We start from the raw sequence: 23764 nt of genomic DNA, 5'->3' as shown, positions 1-23764 counted from the left end.
AACTATCCTTCTCCAGTTCCCACTTGGTCCAGATGAGCTATTGCCCCAAAATACAGTGGGATATACCTGCCATCCAGGACCTACTCTTGGTTGATTAATATTTGTCACTATCTTGGAGGTGAACCCAGGGAGAGGGATTCCCTGTTCAAAACACCTGCCAAGGGCGTTCCTTAAGGATTTCCAGAGCTGCCATTGAGCAGCTCTTTCTCCCTGGCTGCACCCCCTGCCGCTCCCCTGCCTCCCTGCATCCTGCAAGAGACACAAAGTCTCTCCTTCCAGCGTCGTGACCTATAGGACATGAAAGTGAAAGTGGGCCAGTACGGCCCACAGGAGTGGCTGGGAGCAGCGTTTTTTGCGGCTGCCTGATTCGCTCTGCCCGCCGGATCAAGTAGCTTAGTTTTTTTGGTTTTTTGGTTTTTTTTTTGAGCCCACCTCTGGCTTTTACACATTATGCAATCCTGACTTCCAATTTCTATGCGATTTTACATGTGATTCTGTATGCTGCGTTTTTTTCTGTGTTCTTCTTCTTATGTCGCCAGCATCCAGTGAAAATCACAAATCAGGTATTGGAATTGCGATTAGCAGTGTAAAAGAAGCCTCAAACTTTTTTTTCTGATGTTGCCGTCAATTACAGTAGGTAGAAAAATTCTGGTTTTGGACTAATCAATCTCCTCAGGAGATTCTGAGATTTTTCTTTATTTTCAAAAACGCTTACTGAATGGCGTTGCTCTTTCCAACTGTCAGAATAGCGTGCAGGCAGTTAGGCAAGTTGGTCGGCATCTTTGTATAAGATCCTTTCCAGGGAGTGCTTTTGTACAGAATAAAGGAAATACAGAGAATCCCCTATGAAAGAGATGGGCTAGTCCAAAAACTGCCAGATCTGTCAGATTTTTACAACCTACTGTAAGTAAAAGCAACATGGGAAAAAAGTAATTTACAGACACAGTACATTTTACTGTGGGATAAATGTACTTCTTATATGTAAGTGTACACGTTTTAAATTGTACAATTTTCTTGTGATAGTGTTTCTTTAAGACCATGGCCCATATGCAATTCATTTTTTCACCTGAGTTTTCTCCAAAGTGATATTTTTAAACTTGCCAATAAAATGCATTTTAAACCACCAGCAAGCAAAAAAATACTAAAAATCATTTTGATAGTACTTTTTAGATACCTTTTCATCTGTTTTCCATTACAAAGTGCTAAAAAGCTATTTTAAATCAAAGATGAAAATGATTATCCTAGGAGAAAACTTAGGTGAAAAAGTAAATTGCATATACCCCCATATGCAATTCATTTTCTCTCATGAGATTTCTCCTAGGTGATATTTTCACACATTGGCCCATATGCAATAACATTTTTCTCCTGAGTTTTCTCCTAGGTGATAATTTTGCATTTTCTCTATGGAATAACTTTTTAGCATTTTGCAATTAAAAAAGTACCAAAAGTAGTAGAAAAAGTATTATTAAAATGATTTTGTGTATTTTCTTGCTTGTTGGGGTTTTAAAGTCACTTTATTGACAAGGTATTAAAATATCAACTTGGAGAAAAATAAGGACAAAAAGTGAATTGCATATGGGCCATTGGCCTCAATTCACTAAGCTTATCTCCTGTCTTTAATAAAATTTTTAGAGTTATTACCATGGTGATAAGGCATGTAGTATTCAGGAAACATTTTACCTCAGGCAAACCTAAAGTTAACTCTTCTGTATTTAAGTGAACTCTTCAATCCTTAAAATAACTCCAGAATTCTAAAGTTAAAGACAGGGGGCCCTATGCAATTCACTTTTTAACCCGAGTTTTCACCTAGGAGATAATTTTTCATTTTGTATTTAAAATAACTTTTCAGTACTTTTTAACTAAAAAAGTGCTAAAAAGTAAATGAAAAAGTACTAACAAAATTATTTTTAGTCTTTTCTGGCTTTCTGGTGGTTTAAAATGCATTTTATTGACACATTTAAAAATATCACCTAGAAGAAAACTCAGGAGAAAAAGTTAATTGCATCTGGGTCAGGATGTTAATTAACTGCGTGTGAAAATAATTACAGAGGAGGAAACTTATGTACAGAGGAGGTAACTTAACTACAGAGGAGGTAACTTAACCACCCTGGCATTCTATTAAGATCGCCAGGGCGGCTGCGGGAGGGTTTTTTTTAAATAAAAAAAAAACTATTTCATGCAGCCAACTGAAAGTTGGCTGCATGAAAGCCCACTAGAGGGCGCTCCGGAGGCGTTCTTCTGATCGCCTCCGGCGGCCAGAAGTAACACGGAAGGCCGCAATGAGCGGCCTTCCGTGTTTTGCTTACTTCGTCGCCATGGCGACGAGCGGAGTGACGTCATGGACGTCAGCCGACGTCCTGACGTCAGCCGCCTCCGATCCAGCCCTTAGCGCTGGCCGGAACTATTTGTTCCGGCTGCGCAGGGCTCAGGCGGCTGGGGGGACCCTCTTTCGCAGAGCGGCGGCGATCAGGCAGCACACGCGGCTGGCAAAGTGCCGGCTGCGTGTGCTGCTTTTTATTTCATCAAAATCGGCCCAGCAGGGCCTGAGCGGCACCCTCTGGCGGTAATGGAGTAGCTGAGCTCGTCCATACCGCTAAGGTGGTTAAGGAATGAAGAGATAAGATAACTCTCTCAGGCCCATATGCAATTAAGTTTTTCACCTGAGTTATCTCCTAGGAGATAATTTTCATCTTCCCTGTAAACTAAATTTTCAGCATTTTACAATTGAAAAAGTACCCAAACGTTGGTGAAAAAGTACTATCAAATCTATTTTGAGTATTTTTTTGCTCGTTGGCGACTTAAAAGGCATTTTGTGATAAGGTGTAAAAATATCACCTAGGTGAAAAGTCAGGAGAAAAAGTGAATTGCATATGGCCCTCACTGTGCAGTGGCAAGTTAACTCTTGCCTTATTATCTCCAGCATGATCTTAGTGAATTGAGGCCTTTGTCAATATGATGCCTTTTAAACCACCAGAACATTCTCAAAATAATGTTGATAGTACTTTTTCACCTACTTTTTTTATATGCTTTTAGTTACAAAGTGCTTAAAAGTTATTTTGACCATTTGTGCCGTGCGGACGGCTAGTCACGTCCCTGTAGTTTGGGAGGTTTGCATGCGATTGTGCGATCAAATGCCTGCAATTGCGCTGTTACCGGGAGCAGGGGAGATTGGCTGCAGGGGACAGAAGTCCCCTGTGCCAATCCGTACATTACCGCTGAGAATAAACACTGTTTTTGTTCAAAAACAGTGTTTATTCTTACATAGAACCGTGATTGCCGCTGGTTTGCGCCACACGATCGTTAAATTTATGAATGGGAACAATGTTCACATTCATAAGTTCCCCGCCGGCACTGTGATCGCAGGCTTCCGATGGAAGCCTTACATCACTTCCCTAGTTACAATGTAGCAATGCATTGTATCCTATGTAGCGTACTTGTACGCTACATAGCATTTTGCTTAGCAGGGACATCTTGTGACCAAATAGTAAAATACACCTACTGTCTTTAGGGGAAGCAAAAATAATATCTATGTCAAGAGGGCATATAATTATTAAATAATGGGCTAAAGTTAGATTAAAAAGTACTAGTTAGAGTTAAAGTACTAATTAGTGATGGATGTAAAACTGAAAAAATGCACCTTTATTTCCAAATAAAATATTGTCACCATACATTATACTAGGGATGTAATTTTAACGTTGCAATAACTGGGACAAATGGCCAAATAAAATGTGTGGATTTTAATTATGGCAGCATGAATTATTTTAAAACTATAATGGCTGAAAACTGAAAAATAATGCATTTTTTCCATTTTTTTCTTATTATTCCCATTATAATGTATTTATAGTAAAATAATTCTTAGCATAATGTACCGCCCAAAGAAGGCCTAATTGGTGACGGAAAAAACAAGGTATAGATCATTTCATTGTGATAAGTAGTGATGAAGTTATTGGAGAATGAATGGGAGGAGTGCTAAAAATGTGAAAACTCCTCTCGTCCATAAGGTAAAAAATACCCGAGGGCTAAAATGGTTAAAAGAACAGAAGAAAAATTATCTCCTAGGAAAAAACTTATGAAGGTATCCCAGACATATTGCTAATTTATATATGTATGCTGCACAATACACAGGTAGACATCTGCAGTAAATCAGCATTAGTAACTGTATGTTTGCAAGCCCATATCGTACATTAATCATCCTTCTGTAGATAGATAGGGAATTATTACTGCAAATATATATAATACAAAAACATAAATCATACTATATGCATAATTCAAGTTGAACTGTGGTAAAATAAAAAGTTTCCTTAGAGCATATGAGCGCCTGCTGCAGTAATATTGCCGTGCACAGACAGCACACTGCAATATTACATTTACTTCTGCAGCAAGTACCACAAGTTACGCTATTAGCACAACCCGTGATTCTCGAGTAGCGTTACTGTTGCTACAGTAATGAGCTATAAAGGTAATGCACGTTAGCAACGTGCATTTCCATAGCAATGGTCTTTGTGTTATATTAAGTAGAGATGTCGCGAACCTCCGATTTTCGGTTCGCGAACCGGGTTCGTGAACTTCCGCGGAAGGTTCGGTTCGCAGAAAAGTTCGTGAACCGCAATAGACTTCAATGGGGAGGCGAACTTTGAAAAATAGAAAAAATTATGCTGGCCACAAAAGTGATGGAAAAGATGTTTCAAGGGGTCTAACACCTGGAGGGGGGAATGACGGAGTGGGATACATGCCAAAAGTCCCGGGGAAAAATCTGAATGTGACGCAAAGCAGCGTTTTAAGGGCAGAAATCACATTGAATGCTAAATTGCAGGCCTATACATCAATCAGGGAGTGTAATTAGAGTACTGCTTCACACTGACACACCAAACTCACTGTGTAACGCACCGCAAACAGCTGTTTGTGTAGTGACGGCCATGCTGGACTACTGCGCAACATGGCGTGATTGCTCTTCCTCACTCAGTGATGTCAGGTAATGTGTGACTTCCTTCTCAACTTTCCATGGCATTGTTAAAAAGCTTACGTTTTGTTTTTAAATTACATTTTCTACTTGCTGTGTACTTGTTCAGTACCGCTACAATGAGAATCCTGTGGAGGCGGGCAAGTCTGCCATTGTGACCCCGGGTAATGGCCGGGGAATGAGGGGTTTGAATCCGGTGTGGAGCTTGAGCAACGGCTACCACTACACATCCAAGGAGGGCAGCGGGCAGGCATGCACGCCCGCCCACCCCGAGGTAGTGACCAAAAATAACAATACAGGAGGAGGACTTTCGAGGCCCTGCTGTGTATTTGAAAATGAATGTACTTTAAATCCTTTAACGAGAACCAGTTATGGCGGGCAAAGATGACACCACATTCCTTTCACGAGAATCATATGGAGGCGGGCAAGTCTGCCATTTGTGACCCCGGGTAATGGCCAGGGAATGAGGGATGGAATCCGGTGTGGAGCCTGAGAAACGGCTACCACTACACATCCAAGGAGGGCAGCAGGCAGGCATGCACGCCCGCCCCGAGGTAGTGACCAAAAATAACAATACAGGAGGCGGACTTTCGAGGCCCTGCTGTGTATTTGAAATGAATTAACTTTAAATCCTTTAACGGGAATCCGTTATGGTGGGCAAGTCTGCCATTGTCACCGCGGGGAATGAAGGTTGGATTCCGGCCCGAAGTGGGAGCCTGCTGAGACCCATGCTGTAGCTGCCCTGACCGTGCTTTGCAGACCAGGCATCTGTGGTCAGATGGACCCTTGAGCCAGCGGAAGACAAACCAAGTCGAAAGCATTTGCCAAGAATGTTTTACGGAGGGCAAGTTTTTTTGCCCTTTTTTTAAATTTTTTGAAAATGATAGGTGGTTGTATTTTTAAATTGTTTGAAAGTTTAGATGGTTGTATTTTTAAATTGTTTAAAAGTGTATCCATTCAAGTGCAAGTTATGCACTGACTGCCAGGTATAATGTGCAGTCACAGATGCAGTGAAAGGTATGCAGTGACTGCAAACAGCCGTTTGTGTAGTGACGGCCGTGCTGGACTGGTGCGCACCATGACGAGAGTGCAGGTGATGGTGGCTTTTCAGCCCATATGCTCGCCCGGCTGATGTAGCTGAATGACAGAACAGTGACTGTCCAGCTGATCAAATTTGGTCTGACCACAATGAAGCAACGACCTTATTATCTTTTGTGTGCCACCCCCACCCGAGACACTCAAATAGCCGGCGGTCATTGCTTCATTGTGATGCGCAAGCCCCTTCACCGTGGCAAGGTAATGATCACGAAGGGGGATGGGCACATGTACACGCACCAGAAAAATTAGTGTAGCGGCCGCTGCTAGCAGCGGCCTTAAAAATTCAGGAATCCGCCTAGAGTCCTGGACCCTGTTGGTGGTGGCGGAGAAGGCAGTCAAGCGGCCTGCAGGCAGAGATGCTGTGTGTGGGGACTGACTTAGTCTTCGGTCGTGCAGTAGCCCTCCGTGATCCATTCCTCATTCATTTTGATAAAGGTCAGGTACTGAACACTGTCGTGACTTAGGCGACTTCTCTTCTCAGTAACTATGCCTCCAGCTGCACTGAAGGTCCTTTCTGACAGGACACTTGCGGCAGGGCAAGAGAGAAGTTGTATGGCAAATTGGGACAGCTCTGGCCACAGGTCAAGCCTGCGCAACCAGTAGTCCAAGGGTTCATCGTCGCTTTTCGCAGAGTCTACATCCACACTCAAGGCCAGGTAGTCGGCTACCTGCCGGTCCAGGCGTTGGTGGAGGGTGGATCCGGAAGGACTATGGCGAGGAGTTGGACTAAAGAACGTCCGCATGTCCGACATCACCCTGAGATCGCTGGAGCGTCCTGTTCTTGCCTGCGTGGACTTGGGAGGAGGAGGGTTACTGCCAGTGGTACCTTGATTGCGTTGTGCAGCCACATCACCCTTAAATGCATTGTAAAGCATCATCGACAGCTTGTTCTGCAAGTGCTGCATCCTTTCCGCCTTTTGTTGAGTTGCTAAGAGGTCCGCCACTTTGTGCCTGTACCGAGGGTCAAGTAGCGTGGCCACCCAGTACAGGTCATTCGTCTTGAGTTTTTTGATACGGGGGTCCCTCAACAGGCTGGACAACATGAAAGAGGACATCTGCACAAAGCTGGATGCAGACGTACTCTCCATCTCCTCTTGCTCTTCCTCAGTGATGGGACGCAACTCCTCTTCCTCCCCCCAGCCACGAACAATACCACGGGAACGTGGAGCAGCAGAAGCCCCCTGTGATGGCTGCCGTGGTTGTTCTCCTTCCACCGCCTCTTCCTCCTCCACAGAAACACCTTCCTCATCATCACCATCATCAGAGTCTGACTCCTCTCCTTCCCCACACGACTCCTCTTCTTCCTCCTCCTCCCCCCTCTGTGCTGCCGCCGGTGTTGTGGAAACATCGAGTTCGTGTGTACATGGCTCCCACGACTCCTGCTGCCCTAACTTTTCTTGTTCACGCTCCTCCACAGCTGTATCCACCACTCTACGCACGGCACGCTCCAGGAAGTAGGCGTAGGGGATCAAGTCGCTGATGGTGCCCTCATCGCGACTCACCAGTTTAGTCACCTCCTCAAAGGGCTCCATGACCCTGCATGCATTTCGCATCAGTGTCCAGTTGTTGGGCCACAATATCCCCATCCTCCCAGATTGTGTCCTTGTACTGTAATGATACAGGTACTGGGTGACAGCTTTCTCCTGGTCTAGCAAGCGAGAGAACATCAGCAGGGTGGAATTCCAGCGAGTCGGGCTATCGCAAATCAGGCGTCTCACCGGCAAGTTGATTCTACGCCGAATCTCCGCAAAGCGTGCCATGGCCTTGTAAGAGCGCCTGAAATGACCACACAACTTCCTGGCCTGCTTCAGGACGTCCTCTAAGCCTGAGTACTTGGACACAAATCTTTGCACGACCAGATTAAGCACATGTGCCATGCAGGGTATGTGTGTCAGCTTTCCCAAATTCAACGCAGCAATGAGATTGCTGCCGTTGTCACACACCACGTTGCCGATCTGAAGCTTGTGCGGGTTCAGCCATTGCTCCACCTGTTTGTTAAGAGCAGCCAGGAGAGCTGCTCCAGTGTGACTCTCCGCTTTCAGGCAAGACATGTCTAACACTGCATGACACCGTCGCACCTGGCATGCAGCATAGGCCCTGGGGTGCTGGGGCTGTGTAGCTGGAGAGGAGATGGAGGCACCAGCCAAGGAGGAGGAGGAGGAGGATGACGACAGCGAAGCGGTGATAGCAGGTGGAGAGGAGGTGGCTGGAGACCTGCCTGCAAGCCGTGGAGGTGTGACAAGTCGGTCCTCTGCGCAGCCACGTACTCCCTGCTTGCTGTCATCGGTCACCAGGTTGACCCAATGGGCTGTGTATGTAATGTAGTGGCCCTGCCCGTGCTTGGCAGACCAGGCATCCGTGGTCAGGTGGACCCTTGACCCAACGCTGTGTGCCAGAGATGACACCACTTGCCTCTCAACTGCACGGTACAGTTTGGGTATGGCCTTTTGTAAAAAATAATTGCGGCCTGGTATCTTACACAACAACAGGTAGTTAGATGCAGTGAGCTGGGTTCACTCAACACAATGCTAGGTATATGCAGTGATGAGGTGGGTTAAGTAAACACAACAGGTACTGGGTAGTTAGATGCAGTGAGCTGGGTTCACTGAACAGTAAAGGTACTTAAGATGCAGTAAGGTGGGTTCTCACTCAACACAACAGGTAGTTAGATGCAGTGAGGTGGCTAGGTGGGTTTACACTCAACACAACAGGTAGTTAGATGCAGTGAGCTGGGTTCACTCAACACAACGCTAGGTATATGCAGTGATGAGGTGGGTTAAGTAAACACAACAGGTACTGGGTAGTTAGATGCAGTGAGCTGGGTTCACTGAACAGTAAAGGTACTTTAGATGCAGTGAGATGGGTTCTCACTCAACACAACAGGTAGTTAGATGCAGTGAGTTGGCCAGGTGGGTTCTCACGCAACACAACAGGTAGTTAGATGCAGTGAGCTGGGTTCACTTAACACAACGCTAGGTATATGCAGTGATGAGGTGGGTTAGGTAAACACAACAGGTACTGGGTAGTTAGATGCAGTGAGCTGGGTTCACTGAACAGTAAAGGTACTTAAGATGCAGTGAGGTGGGTTCTCACTCAACACAACAGGTAGTAAGATGCAGTGAGGTGGCCAGGTGGGTTCTCACTCAACACAACAGGTAGTTAGATGCAGTGAGCTGGGTTCACTCAACACAACGCTAGGTATATGCAGTGATGAGGTGGGTAAAGTAAACACAACAGGTACTGGGTAGTTAGATGCAGTGAGCTGGGTTCACTCAACACAAAGCTAGGTAGCTGCAGTGATGAGGTGGGTTAAGTAAACACAACAGGTACTGGGGTATATGCAGTACTGGGTAGTACAATGTGCAGCTCCCTGTCACACACACAGGTAGTCACTGAATGTGCTGGGCTGCTGGCAGTGGCACACACAATATCAATTAGCAAGGCTGTGCATGCAACAAAAGTGTCAGTTTGACACACAGAAAAAAAAAATGTACAGGATGAGCTCTGAAAAGAGCTGTTGCTGGGTGCTTTAAAAGCAATAATAATCAGTCAGGAGCAAGCAAAGCAGCCTAGAACCTAACTAATCTGTCCCTAGGAGAAAAAGTCTGCAGCAGCTGTCCCTTTCCTCTCTCTAGCAGGCACATGAGTGAGGCTAATGGCCGCCGGACCCTGCCTTATATAAGGGGGGGGGGGCTCCAGGGCTTAATGTAGCCTGAATGGCTACAATGTGCCTGCTGACTGTGATGCAGAGGGTCAAAGTTGACCCTCATAGTGCATTATGGGGCGAATCGAACTTCCGCAAACCCCTTAAGTTCGCCTGGAACCGTTCGCCGGCGAACCGTTCGCTACATCTCTAATATTAAGGTGCACACACACCTTTGATGGATCTCACCTGCGACATAGATGGGCAGGGCTGCACACACACGTGTCAGCTGTGTAACTGATGATGCGCTGTGTTGCTATGAGGAGGAGCGGGGAACAGTGGAGGGACGGCTAGTGGCGCGTACGTGACTTCACGTGGTGGGCGGGGGAACGGCGCAAGTATGGGATCAGCGTAGCTTAGTGTGAGTATATCTGCCCGTCAGATCGCTCGCGGGTTGGGGGACAACCGGCTGCCGTACACACACACACACACACCTGATTATCGCTGAGGTGGTCGTTATCGGCAGCCTCAGCCGACTTAAAGTGTACCAGAGATCTAAAATTAGCCAAAATTGATACTTATCCGGGGCTTCCTCCAGACCCATAAACACATATCGTCGTCCTCCCGCGGTCTACCGTTCAGCCGCTATCAGCCAGTTACCGGGGCTGATCGCAGCTGAATGGCAGACCATGGGAGGACCCCGAGGTACTCAGATGTGTTCATGGGGCTGGAGGAAGCCCGGGTAAGTATTGATTTTGACTATTTTTAGATCTCTGGTTTACTTTAAGTCTGGCGTGTGTACGGGAGAAAAACAGAAAGGAACGGATAATGTGCAGAGCCATGTGGATCCAGCATGAACAACCTCTGTGCTTAAATGAGGTAGCTTTGCCTCGAGTCAGGTAAGATTTAATAAAATATGACAAACTTTAGTCAAAAGATCCCCACCGCTTCCTGATGTACCACTTCATGCAGTACAGCGCTAAGCAGAAGTTGATCGCATGCTGCTCCTGATAAACACTGCTTTGGTTGGGAATAGACATTTCGAAAAAAGGTTGGGTCAGGGTTGTTTGGTTGAAAATGGATGTTTGTCCTAGTTTTTAATAGTTTTGTTAGATTATTTTTTCATGCTTCCATCACCTCCCACCACCACCTTAGTTTTCACTGACATCCCCATCCCCAAAACTTTAGATACATACATTAGTTATTTATATCTGAACTACAATTAAACCACTATCTCGCACCCAAATAAAGCAGGACCTGGTTTATCAGGCACCTACTTCAGTGTTGTATGTTGCTCTTCAGCTATGCTTGCTCTGTTAAACAGGTAATGACATACGACTGTCATCTGAACCAACCACAAACTATCAGGTCAGGTCACAGTTATCTCACATCTGTACATGGCACGTGTACCAAAACTTGACAGAAATCAAGACCAAAAGACAATAAACAGATGAATGAAAAGGTCCATAGCAAAGATGATCCAACATATGGCTGTAAGGTTTATCAGTAAGGGCCAGTTCACACTTGTTGTTAAAAAGTATCCGTGGCTCCGTTTTTGGGCCCAGACCAAAACCAGAGCCACGAATACCAAAGTTAAAAATAGCAGCCATCTTCCGGATCCGTGGGCGATTCGGGAGATCCGGCTTGAAAAACTGAATGGAAGGTCCGGATTTGTCAGGACTTCACGGACCTCGGATGGGACTTCACGGAGCCCCGACACACGGTGGGTGGGGGTGGCGGGTAGTGGCAGGCAATGCAAAAACGGATCTCCCTCTACACAGACACAGCAACGGAGGGAGATCCGGATTGCCTACTACCTGCTCCTCCCCTCTACGTCACCTCCATAGGTGTTCCAGGTATGCTGGCAGGGGAAGCAGCCAAGAAGCCCTCCCTCACCTGGGTCCCCCCATCCACGTTCCCTCTCCAGCTATTTTTGCCATAGTAATTGTATGCAGCGAGCGGGGAAGCTTACCTTCCATTCCTTCTTTCAATCGCCACGTGACCTCCTGCAATGCCGCCCACTAAAGTATAGAGGGCAGCATTGCAGGAAGTCATGCGGCAGGTGGTGGGACGCAAGGAAGGAAGGTAAGCTTTCCCACTCTCTGCATAACCATTACTTTTGAGCAAATAGCTGGAGGGGGAGCAGGGACGGAGGGACCCATGTGGAGGAGGGGGGGCGACCCCCCTCTCTGCCGCTGTGCCCGCTGCCCCCTTCCTGGCTGCTAGCCCCTCCAGTTTGGCAGCCCCCCACCCACGGCCAGGGCTGAAGATACGTTTCCACGGACTGGAAACGTATGCTGCAAAGAGGACATTTTTTTGCAGAACGGGGGAGAGAAGTTTTTTTTTTTGTAGAAAAACGGATCCGTTTGAAACGGATCCGATCTGTAACTGGACAAGTGTGGACCGAGCCTTAGGACCCTTTCACACTGTATCCGTTACATTGCAGAATAATTCTGCATGGCAACTCACTACGCATACAATTGTAGGGAGCTTTTTACACTTCTGTGTTACCTGTTATTCTAACTCGCTGCATGCAGGCTTTGTATTAAAGTGTTTGTTCAGTCTCCATTGCAGCTCACACTCATTACATTATTTAGAATAAACACATGTTTCTGCAAATGAATATTACCTACTTACCTTGCCGTCAGTTCCTCTCAGAAGCTCACCATTTTTTTTACAACGATTCCTCCCAGTTCTGTTGCTGTCAGTTATATATCAGTTGCTGTCAGTTATAACTGCAAGGTCAACTGATGAGCAAGGTAATGTTCATGTTTCCTTATGGCTCAAGTGGGCGAAATCACAGTTTAACAATGTACTGACCAGGAAGCTGTTATGGGGTAATGGCCATTTTCAAAATGGAGAATGGAGACTTTCATTGATCACAGTGGACAAATAGGACGCAGGAGAGCAGAAAGAGATTGATGAGTAGACTACGTGGGAGGTAAGTTATGACGTGTCTATATTTATTTTGATTTTTAATGTTCAGTTCAGGGTTACTCTAAGGTGTCTATTAACAGTACAAATTTTTCCTCAGATGTAATCCTGCTGTATAATTTGTACGACTGTAAGTAATCAGAAGGTACAATTCTATTGTAAAATCTAACATTGGGATCAATTACATGTTCTGTTCCAATTGACCACAGAACCATTTTACATAGATTTTCACCACACACTGCACAGTTTTCTGTACAATTCAATTGTAAAACTTGCATTGAAAGATCACATCTGATGAAAAAATTGTACCATTAATGGGCACCTTAAAGCAAACCTGAATTGTAAACTAAAAGTCAAAATAAAAATACACAGGTCATACATGCCTCCTGTGTAGACTTATTAATCTCTTCCTCCTCTTCCGTGTCCTGATTGTTCACTGTGATAGATGGAGATCTCCATACTCCATTTTAAAAATGGCAATGACCCTGTAACAACTTCCGGGTCAACACACTGTTACACAGTAATATCGCCCACATGAGCCATAGGGAAACATGGACCTTTCCTTGCACATCAGTTGTCTTTTCAGTTATACTTGACAGCAACTGCTATATAACTGACAGCAAATGATATATTTCAGTTCTGTAATCATTGTTAGAAGCAAGTGGTGAGCTTCTGAGTGGAATTGATGGCGAAGTATGTAATATTTATTTGCAGGTACATCATGCGTTTATGTTAAATAATGTTACTAGGTTCAGGTTCCCTTTAAGGGTCCTTTTACACAACATCAGTTGCTGACAGTGATAACTGAACAGACAACTGACGTGCAAGGTAATGTCCATGTTTCCCAATGGTGCAGTTTACATTATATGCATATTAACTGAAAGCTTTTTCACTATGCATGCAATGGAAAGTTCAAAAGCTTCAGCTTTTAGCATTATAGTGTAAAAGAAGGCCTAAGGGGACTGTCTTCAGGGGTCCATTCACACTGCATCAGTTGTGTTGCAGAATAATTCTACATGTCAGCTCACTGCCCATACAATTCTGTGGGCCTGGTTACAGTACTGCATTGTAACTGATCACGTTATCATACCTCCCAACATTTCAATGTCCCAAAACGGGACAATTAGGCCACACCCCTGGCCACGCCCCCAACCCCCTAGTCACGCCCACCCCAGGGGAAAAAAAAGTTTTGTTTTTTTTTAAATAATTTTGTTATTAAATTACTCCCAAATGGGAGGGTGCCGGGGTGGTGGTGGTGAGGAGGAGGAGGGGGGTGGCCAGGCAGAGAGAGGGGGGAAAAAAAGCCGATCGAGGCACCAGCCCGCCCGGTATGCGGCATGTATGGCCGCCGCCGCCGCCATCATTATCCTTCTCCCTCCCTCCTAATGTGTCCCCCAGTGTCCCCTTCCCCCCCGCACAGTAATATGGGCAGCGGAGCGGGCAGTGAGTCTTACCACTGCCTCTTCGCTGCGTACCGGGATCTCCTCTGATCTTCTCGCTTCCTGTGACGTCACAGGAAGCGAGAAGATCAGAGGAGATCCCGGTACGCAGCGGAGAGGCAGTGGTAAGACTCACTGCCCGCTCCGCTGCCCATATTACTGTGCGGGGGGGAAGGGGACACTGGGGGACACATTAGGAGGGAGGGAGGGAGAAATAAATAGCGGCGGCAATCCATCCCGCATGCAGATCCCCGGGGCTGGTGCCTCGATCAATTTTTTTCCTTCTCTCTGCCCAGCGGCCGGGACAGAAGAGGGGCAGCGCGGGATGGCGGGAGGGGCCCCCCAAATCGGTACAGTCCCGATCAAATCGGGACTGTTGGGGACTATGCGTTATTCTAACTTGCTGCATGCAGGCTTTGTATTAAAGTCCAGTCTCCATTGCAGTTCACAGTCATTATAACCAGGGGTACTTGGAAACCCCTTTTTAAAATCCGAATAAATTCGGATCCGGATACCCAGATATCCGGATCCGAATCGGATATTCGAATCCGAGCTTTTTGGTATCCGAGTAAACTCAGATATCTGAACCCAATATCCTGGATATCCGGTCGGATTCGGATATCAGGATAGAAAGCAAGAAGTGACCTGAAAATGGCTTAAAATGCTTCCAAAAGTCTCTTCAAATGGCAAAAACCCCTTTCGGAGGTCTCTCTCTCGCTCTCTCACTCTCTTTCTCTCTCGGCCTGGTCGGATGCCTTCGAAAGGGATTTTTGCCATTGAAGGTGATTTTGGCTTCTGCTCGGATATCTGAACTAACTATCTGCCCGGATTTCAGATGGGAAATCTGAGTTTGCTCAGATAGTCAATTCGTATTTGAAAAAATATCCGAGTTACTATTCAAAGTTTGGATAGTGGAAAAAGTTTGGATTATCTGGGTAGTTCGGATATCTGAAATCTTACTGAGCACCACTGATTATAACACATGCATTATGCAACAGGCACGGTGTGAAGAAGAATTTACAGAACTCTATAAAGGATTTCAACTATACGGAGCTGCCTATCTCCTCACCTGTACTGTAGTAGTTGTCTTCTGGTCAGTACAATGCAGTTCCAGCTTGGTGTCTGTGTACCTCCAGCACTACTGCAGTGACAGGGCTGTGTGCTTGCAGGTGGTTTCCTCTGTGTGTGAGCTCACTCTGCTCTTCCAAGTTGAGCTGCTCACTGCAGGTTGACATGAAATTGAGAGCAGGATTAAACAGGAGGGATCTTGTGCAATTACTCTTACTGGATACTCTGGCAAGTGTGAACATGTTCCCCTACAGAGCTTCCCTATGTTGAAGGGTAATCTGTTAATGATTCCGGTCAACTTTACAAAGGACTGGGGGAGGGCCATGGAGGGGGAGGAACACAATAGTTGGGAAAGACAAACCAGAACAATGTGTGGCAGCAGCACAGAACAGAGCTCTGCATTGATGAGACACAGAGGAAGCTGTGTGTGGAGAGAGAGCCTGTGTCATGGATAATGCTGCGTGAATAATGTGCCACACTGCTAACAGGGGTGCTCGGATGTGCCTCATCCACGAATTCGGCAATCCGCCGATTTTCTGCCATGAATGGCGTAATCACGCGTGGATTCCCGCCCGGAGGCGGAATTTCTTTTAACGTTAATAACAAAGCCCCCATACATGCTACAATCCCCCAAATTGCATGGATTATCGAGGTGATAAGGGGCAACATAACTAATTTTTTTTTTAATGGCTTTTAAAGACAAATCACCACTGTAAATGGGGCTATTAATTGGTAATACGTGGTTTTAAAAAGGGATATACGCGTTAAGCAATCAAAGAGGTGAAGGCGAGTTCCAATGGCACTTGGCGGCGAAGGTACCGCTGGAGGAGGATGAGTGGCTGACGCCAAAAAGGCCCCAGAGAGGTTTTTGTAATATTTTTTTTTGCAGCAATTAGCAATGACATCGCAGCAGAGTTGTCAGTGGACACGGGCAGTGTGAACGCAGAGTGCAGTGGTGGTAGCGACTGAGTCAGGAGAAGGACTATGCGGGCGGTCAGTTCAGCAGCACAGAAGGACCATGGCAACATACTGGTGGTAGTAGTAGTAGCACAGTGTCATAGTGCTGGCCAAAAAATTAAATGCACCCGGTGACCCGGGCAGTGATAACGCAGACAGAGTGCATTGGTGGTACCGTGGTAGCGACTGAGTCAGGAGGAGGAGGAGGACAAAGCGGGCGTTCAGTTCAGCAGCAGCAGCAGCACAGAAGGACCATGGCAACATACTGGTGGTAGTAGTAGCAGCACAGCGTCATAGTGCTGGCCAAAAAATTAAATGCACCCGGTGACCTGGGCAGTGATAACGCAGACAGAGTGCATTGGTGGTACCGTGGTAGCGACTGAGTCAGGAGGAGGAGGAGGACAAAGCGGGCGTTCAGTTTAGCAGCAGCAGCAGCACAGAAGGACCATGGCAACATACTGGTGGTAGTAGTAGCAGCACAGCGTCATAGTGCTGGCCAAAAAATTAAATGCACCCGGTGACCCGGGCAGTGATAACGCAGACAGAGTGCATTGGTGGTACCGTGGTAGCGACTGAGTCAGGAGGAGGAGGAGGAGGACAAAGCGGGCATTCAGTTCAGCAGCAGCAGCACAGAAGGACCATGGCAACATACTGGTGGTAGTAGTAGCAGCACAGCGTCATAGTGCTGGCCAAAAAATTAAATGCACCCGGTGACCCGGGCAGTGTGAACGCAGAGTGCAGCAGCGGGAAGCGACTGAGTCAGGAGGAGGAGGACAATGCGGGCGGTCAATTCAGCAGCAGCAGCACAGAAGGACCATGCCAACATACTGGTGGTAGTAGTAGTAGCACAGTGTCATAGTGCTGGCCAAAAAATTAAATGCACCCGGTGACCCGGGCAGTGTGAACGCAGACAGAGTACATTGGTGGAAGCGACTGAGTCAGGAGACAAGACAAGACAAGACAAATAACATTTATATTGCGCTTTTCTCCTTGCGGACTCAAAGCGCCAGAGCAGAGCAGCAGCCACTAGGGCGCGCTCTATTGGCAGTAGCAGTGTAAGGGAGACTTGCCAAAGGTCTCCTACTGAATTAGTGCTGGCTTACTGAACAGGCAGAGCCGAGATTCGAACCCTGGTCTCCTGTGTCAGAGGCAGAGCCCTTAACCATTACACCATCAGCCAGGTGCTAGGAGGAGGAGGACAATGCGGGCGGTCAGTTCAGCAGCACAGAAGGACCATGGCAACATACTGGTGGTAGTAGTAGTAGCACAGCGTCATAGTGCTGGCCAAAAAATTAAATGCACCCAGTGACCCGGGCAGTGTGAACGCAGAGTGTAGTAGCGACTGAGTCAGGAGGACAAAGCGGGCGTTCAGTTCAGCAGCTCAGAAGGAGGACCATGGCAACTTACTGGTAGTAGTACCATAACACCAAAAAATTAACCAAGGTAGGCACTAGGCAGGTAGTAACTGTCTTTATAAAGGCAGGCATAGTTAACAACAGCACATGCAGCAGCCACTTCATGTCCCCCTGTGTCCGACAATAGGGGCCAGGAACTCACCTTCCACCCAAGCCTGGTTGATTTTCAGGAAGGTGAGTTTGTCCACAGAGGCGTGGGAGAGCCGAGAGCGCTTCTCTGTGACCACGCCACCGGCCGCACTAAAGCATCTCTCTGAGAGGACACTGGAAGGAGGGCAGGATAGGAGTTCCAGGGCGTACTGGGAAAGCTCGCTCCAGATGTCCAGTCTCTTGACCCAGTACTCCAAGGGGTCCACGGGGCTGTCGGTGTCATTGAGCCCGCTGGATGACCCCATATAGTCAGACACCATGGTGGTCAGTCGTTGCTTGTGCTGGTTGGTGGTGGATGCTGTGGCGGGCACCTCTGTTCTGGGCTGCTGCACTGCATACAGGCTCTTGCTTAGGCTCTTCAGATCTCCGGGGCGCCAGTTGCTGCTGCTGATGCTGGTGGTTGTTGTTGTGCTGCTAGTGGCAATGGCAGGCACCTCTTGCTGGCTTGGCAGAGCAGTTACAGTGGGGGTGGAAGGCTGGGGGAATGCTTCCAGTAGTCTGCGCACAAGGGCCTCCTTCAACTCCCTTGTGCGTTGCTCGGTGGTGGATGGCGTCATTAAGTCTCCCAGCTTCCCCTTCAGACGGGGATCAAGCATCAAGGTAATCCAGATGTCCTCCCTTGAACGCATCTGGATCACCCGGGGGTCCCTGCGAAGGCAGCGCAACATGTGCACAGCCATGGGAAACAAGTGGGCCCTGCCAGCATGATCTTCCTCGTCCTCGCTATTGTCCCATAACGCATGCCTGTCCTCTTCCTGTGCCATGTCGTTGTCCTCCTCAAACCGCCATCCATGTACAATGCCTGCTGCACTCTGCTCCTCCTCCTCCTCCTCATTCAGGTTAGGGACCTCCAACTCTTCCACTACCTGCTGTGAGCCCTCCTCTGAGCTGGACTGTGCTGCCATCTGCTCCTGTTCTTCCAACTGCCTCAGGGCTTCATCCCCACGCTCAATTAAATTGTCCATTGCCTGCTCCAGTAGACAAACCAAGGGCACCCACTGGCACACAGAGGCCCGCTCCTCACTGACCATCTTGGTTGCCTCCAGGAAGGGACTCAGCACCAGGCATACTTGCTGCATCAGTGTCCACTGAGTGGCAGTAATCATGGGGACTTGCTGGGGACACTTGGGTCTAGTATGTAGGCCCTAAGAGCCAGCCTGTGCTGACACAGCCGCTTCAACATGGCCAGAGTCGAATTCCAGCGAACTGGCATGTCGATGATCAGCCGGTGTTGTGGCCTTCCCCACTTCCAGGCCTCTGGGGGTCAGCCACCTCCGCTCCTGCTTCCTGAGGGCAGCCAGGACGTTGGTGGCCGTAAGCCTCTCCTTCCCCAGGGTCACCAATTTTAAAAGGGCTTGGCAGTGCCGAGGCTTGGCGCTGCTGCTGCCGAGGCGGGCTTGCTTTCCAGGTGCAGAGGGAGTGTCGTGACAGGACCCTTCTGCATCCCCCCTGATCCCGCGTGGTGGCACCACTAGCTGGGCTGATGCGCTCTTGTCCTCCCTCCCTTCCATCAGTGTCACCCAGTGGGCCGTAAAGGACAGGTAGCAACCTGTCCCAAATCTGCTACTCCACGAGTCCATGGTCACGTGGACCCGCTTGCCCACAGAGTAGTCCAGGGAACGGGCCACGGTTTCCACCGCAAACTTGTGGAGTGCTGGGATCGCGCTCCTGCTGAAATAGTGGCGACTGGGGACTTGCCACTCGGGGATGCCAAATTGGAGCAGCGTCCGCATGGCGCTCCCCTCCTGCACCAGGGAGTAGGGAAGCAGCTGTGATGCCATGGCCCGGGCCAGCAAGCCATTTAGTTTGCGGATCCGCCTGTGGCTTGGAGGCAGAGGCTTGGTCAGACCCTGAAAGGTGTCACTCAGCAGGGTCTGACGACGCTGGGATGCAGGGGAGACAGAGGAGAGAGACGACCACTGGCTGCCAGCCTCAATGTCTGTGTCCTGAGTAGCCGAGGTGGAAGAGCGCTTGCGTGCTACTACTGCTGCTGCTGTGGGGGATTCACGACCCTGAGGGAGGGATGATGCTGCTGCGCTGGTGGGCCTTCTGCTCTCAGGAACCCCTGCCAGCAGTGCCTGCTTCCTCTTAAACTTAGCATACTCGCGGCAGTGGCGGCTTCTCAGGTGGCCCTGGAGGGATGAGGTACCCATCTTGCTCAGACTTTTCCCACGGCTCAATCTTTTGCTGAATAACCTGCACACCGCATACCTTTTGTCATCAGTACATTCGTCAAAGCAATCCCACACTGGTGACTTTAATTTACTGCGGCCCCCACTAGCAGAGGGTGCAGCGGAACAATGTGTGGTATGAGTTGCCGGGGGTTGCATGGTGGTGGTGCCGGCTGAAGCAGTGTCCTGTCTACTTCCTCCACGCCCACTGCTGCCGATGCCCCTGCCTGACATATGGCGATATCCTTGCCTAGGCCGAGGTGACTCGTCATCCTGCTCTGACCATTCTTCCACGGACTCAGCAGGCTGCGCATAGTTAGGGTCCACAACGTCGTCATCATCAGCAGCATCATCATAATCCAGCTCTTCCTCTGACTCCCCCGCCTCCTCTTCTGTCCCTACATCCCCAGACACAGACCCCTCTTCTTCATCACCAGAACTCAACAATGCTTGTGATTGTGGCCCGATCTCAATCTCTGCCACATCAGTCCCCAGTAAGTCCTGAGCTTCTTGCATCAGCAGGTTCCCAGATGCCGGACTGAGGGACAGAACGCTGTCATCCTGGGAGGGCTGCTGACCAGTGGGTGCTGGAGTGGATGTCACAACAAGCGTGGGACGTTGGCTGCTGCTGCTGCTTGGAGTGGTGCTCACAGTAGAGGTCTGGGAGGAAGTCATGATGTCCATGAGTACGTCAGGTTCCATTTGCTCAACCACCACACGGGGACCAGAAACTTTAAAATATTTGGACAATGGCGTCCGCTGACTCGGCCCAGGCTTTGCTGCCCCCTTTCTGCTGCATCACGACCACGTACAGCTGGGCGTCCTCTCCCTGGACGTGGAGCAGTCCCAGAAGTGGCTGAGGCAATTGAACTCCCTTTCCTCTCACCCCGCGAAACCCTGCCAGACATGTTGCTAGTAATGAATCACTGGATGCAGTGGGCACAGTACAAGGTCACTGAAGGATGCACCAGGCACAGTACAAGGTCACTGAAGGATGCAGTGGGCACAGTACAAGGTCACTGAAGGATGCAGTGGGCACAGCAGTGGGCACTGGATATACAACTAGGTCACTGAAGGATGCAGTGGGCACAGTACAAGGTCACTGAAGGATGCAGTGGGCACAGCAGTGGGCACTGGATATACAACTAGGTCACTGAAGGATGCAGTGGGCACAGTACAAGGTCACTGAAGGATGCACCAGGCACAGTACAACGGCACTGAAGGATGCAGTGGGCACAGTACAAGGTCACTGAAGGATGCAGTGGGCACAGCAGTGGGCACTGGATATACAACTAGGTCACTGAAGGATGCAGTGGGCACAGTACAAGGTCACTGAAGGATGCAGTGGGCACTGGATATACAACTAGGTCACTGAAGGATGCAGTGGGCACAGTACAAGGTCACTGAAGGATGCAGTGGGCACAGCAGTGGGCACTGGATATACAACTAGGTCACTGAAGGATGCAGTGGGCACAGTACAAGGTCACTGAAGGATGCAGTGGGTACAGCAGTGGGCACTGGATATACAACTAGGTCACTGAAGGATGCAGTGGGCACAGTACAAGGTCACTGAAGGATGCAGTGGGCACAGCAGTGGGCACTGGATATACAACTAGGTCACTGAAGGATGCAGTGGGCACACAAGGATGTCACACTGTGTAATGAGATGCTTATATGCCAGCGAGCGAGCAGTGGGCACTGGGCACGGCACAAGGTCACTGACAGAATGAATGAACAGCGCTAGCAGAGAGTGGCGGTGCCGGCGGTGTGACTGGCTGCCTGCAAATAGTACAAGTGAAATGTATAACTGTCACTGAAATAATATACAAGTGTGTAATGAGATGCTTATATGCCAGCGAGCGAGCAGTGGGCACTGGGCACGGCACAAGGTCACTGAGAGAATAAATGAACAGCGCTGGTAGAGAGTGGCGGTGCCGGCGGTGTGACTGGCTGCCTGCAAATAGTACAAGTGTATAACTGTCACTGGAATATACAAGTGAACACTGCAGCTGCACTAACCTGCCTGCCTGCACTACACACAGATAATCCCCACTCCCACTACACTGACTACACTGCAGCACTGAACCTGCCTGCACTACACACAGTTAAATAATCACTAGACTCCCACACTCCCACTACACTACACTGACTACAACTAACTACAGCAATCACTCACTGACTAGCTAACTGTGTACAGTATAAGAGCAGTGTTAGCAAAAAAAAACGCTTTGTTTTTAACACAATAAATGCACTTGCTCAAACAACAATGGCCTGGAGATAATCCTCTCAGCCCCACAGTCTAGCAAGGACAGAGCTTTTCCATCATGGCCGCCGCTTTATATTCAGGAGGGGAGGGCATAGCTCCCCTCCTGTGATTGGTTGCTAGGGCCTGGCTGGGGCCCTCTGATTGGCCTGCAATGTGTCACTTCCGCATAGTTTGACGCATTTCCGCTAACCACGACTTCAGTGCCGGGTTTCACGAGCGTGAATGCGGATTTCTGTCCGCATTCACGCGAAGCCGAAGCAGATTTTCGTGGTTGAAAATCTATTCACGGCTTAGCGTGTCCGAGGCGGAATGCGTCAAAATGTTCGTGAATCCACGCGTAAACGTGATTACGACCTGGCGGTGAGCACCACTGACTGCTAACACAAATTAGAGGGCGCTCACCAGGATTGCCCCCCTCAGCTCAAATACAACATTCATGTTTTCTCTTCCCAGAAAGTGCACTAGAGGGATATGGAGGCTGACATATTTTCTTTTAAAGAGTACCCGAGCTGAAGCTCTATACAAAGTGAGATACTTACCTAAAGAGAGGGAAGCCTCAGGATCCTATTGAGGCTTCCCTCTCCGCTCTGATGTCCCCTGTCACAGAGCAAGAACCCCCCCCCTCCCCCAGAAGATTATCGACAAGGCATTGTTGCTAATTATATCCTTGCCACGCAGCTCTTCCTCCAGCGAGGCCACGCAATAGCTGACCCAGCCCACCCGCGCATGCGGAGTAAACCAGGCCGCGGGCTACGTGGTACTGTGCATGTGGCCAAGCTTCAGGAAAAGGAGCTCAGCAATGGGGGACAACAGAGTAGTGAGGGAAGCCCCAATAGGATCCTGAGGCTTCCCTCTCTTATATCTTCGGCTCGGGATCACTTTAAACAATGCACATTCCCTGGCTGTCCTGCTGGACCCTGTCTCTAAAGGTAGCCATACATGTAGTGATTTTGCATCAAGCGACTGACTTTATTGAGTGATCGGCTACACTGTGGTTGATCAAAAGTCGTTCGACTAGTAATAATATAATCCTAACATTTGTTTAGCGCTTTTCTCCTGACGGACTCAAAGTGCTCGAGAGCTGCAGCCACTAAGGGCATGCTTAATAGGCTACCCTGCAGTGTTAGGGAGTCTTGCCCAAGGACTCTTTACTGAATAGATACTGACCCTAACCAGGATACAAACTCTGGTCTCCTTTGTAAAAGGCAAAGCCCTTGGCCAGTGGCCCACACCCACTACAAGCAATAGCCTATGCAATCCAGGTTCACTAATAGATCTGAACAATGCTGTGCATCCAAGCTCTGAATCCAAAAATCGATTATTTCTTGATTGAAATCATGTAAACAGTAGCCGAACCCTTTACGATCGACGTCCTGCTTGATTGACAAATCAACAGATATTGGTCAGTTATTGTTGATCACGCATACTGAAACATGCTCGATTCTCTCTCCATTTGATAAAATGATCGAATGGGCTGATTATTTTCTTGCCAGAAATTGTTGCACCGCAAAAGTAATAGTGTGAAAGCCAACAATGAACTATACATTGTGATGTGATTATATTGAACAATCAGCAGGATTGCCAGGCAACTGGTATTGTTCAAAAGGAAATAAATATGGCAGCCTCCATATCCCTCTCACTTCAGATGTCCTTTACTGAGTTT

General features: G+C 48.3%; 1 protein-coding gene across 1 annotated transcript in view; it reads right to left on the bottom strand.

Moving 5' to 3' along the window:
- Nucleotides 1–15399, bottom strand: part of ANKRD65 (ankyrin repeat domain 65) — a 48980-nt gene extending 33581 nt beyond the window's left edge. The window contains exon 1 of the mRNA XM_068242761.1: nucleotides 15144–15399. The gene's annotated coding sequence lies outside the window, so the exon portion shown is untranslated. The remainder of the gene's footprint in view (nucleotides 1–15143) is intronic.
- Nucleotides 15400–23764: the final 8365 nt, after the last annotated feature.

Source organism: Hyperolius riggenbachi, chromosome 6 (assembly GCF_040937935.1).
Source record: "Hyperolius riggenbachi isolate aHypRig1 chromosome 6, aHypRig1.pri, whole genome shotgun sequence".
Classification (NCBI taxonomy): domain Eukaryota; kingdom Metazoa; phylum Chordata; class Amphibia; order Anura; family Hyperoliidae; genus Hyperolius; species Hyperolius riggenbachi.
This window is presented reverse-complemented; position numbering and strand designations above follow the sequence as displayed.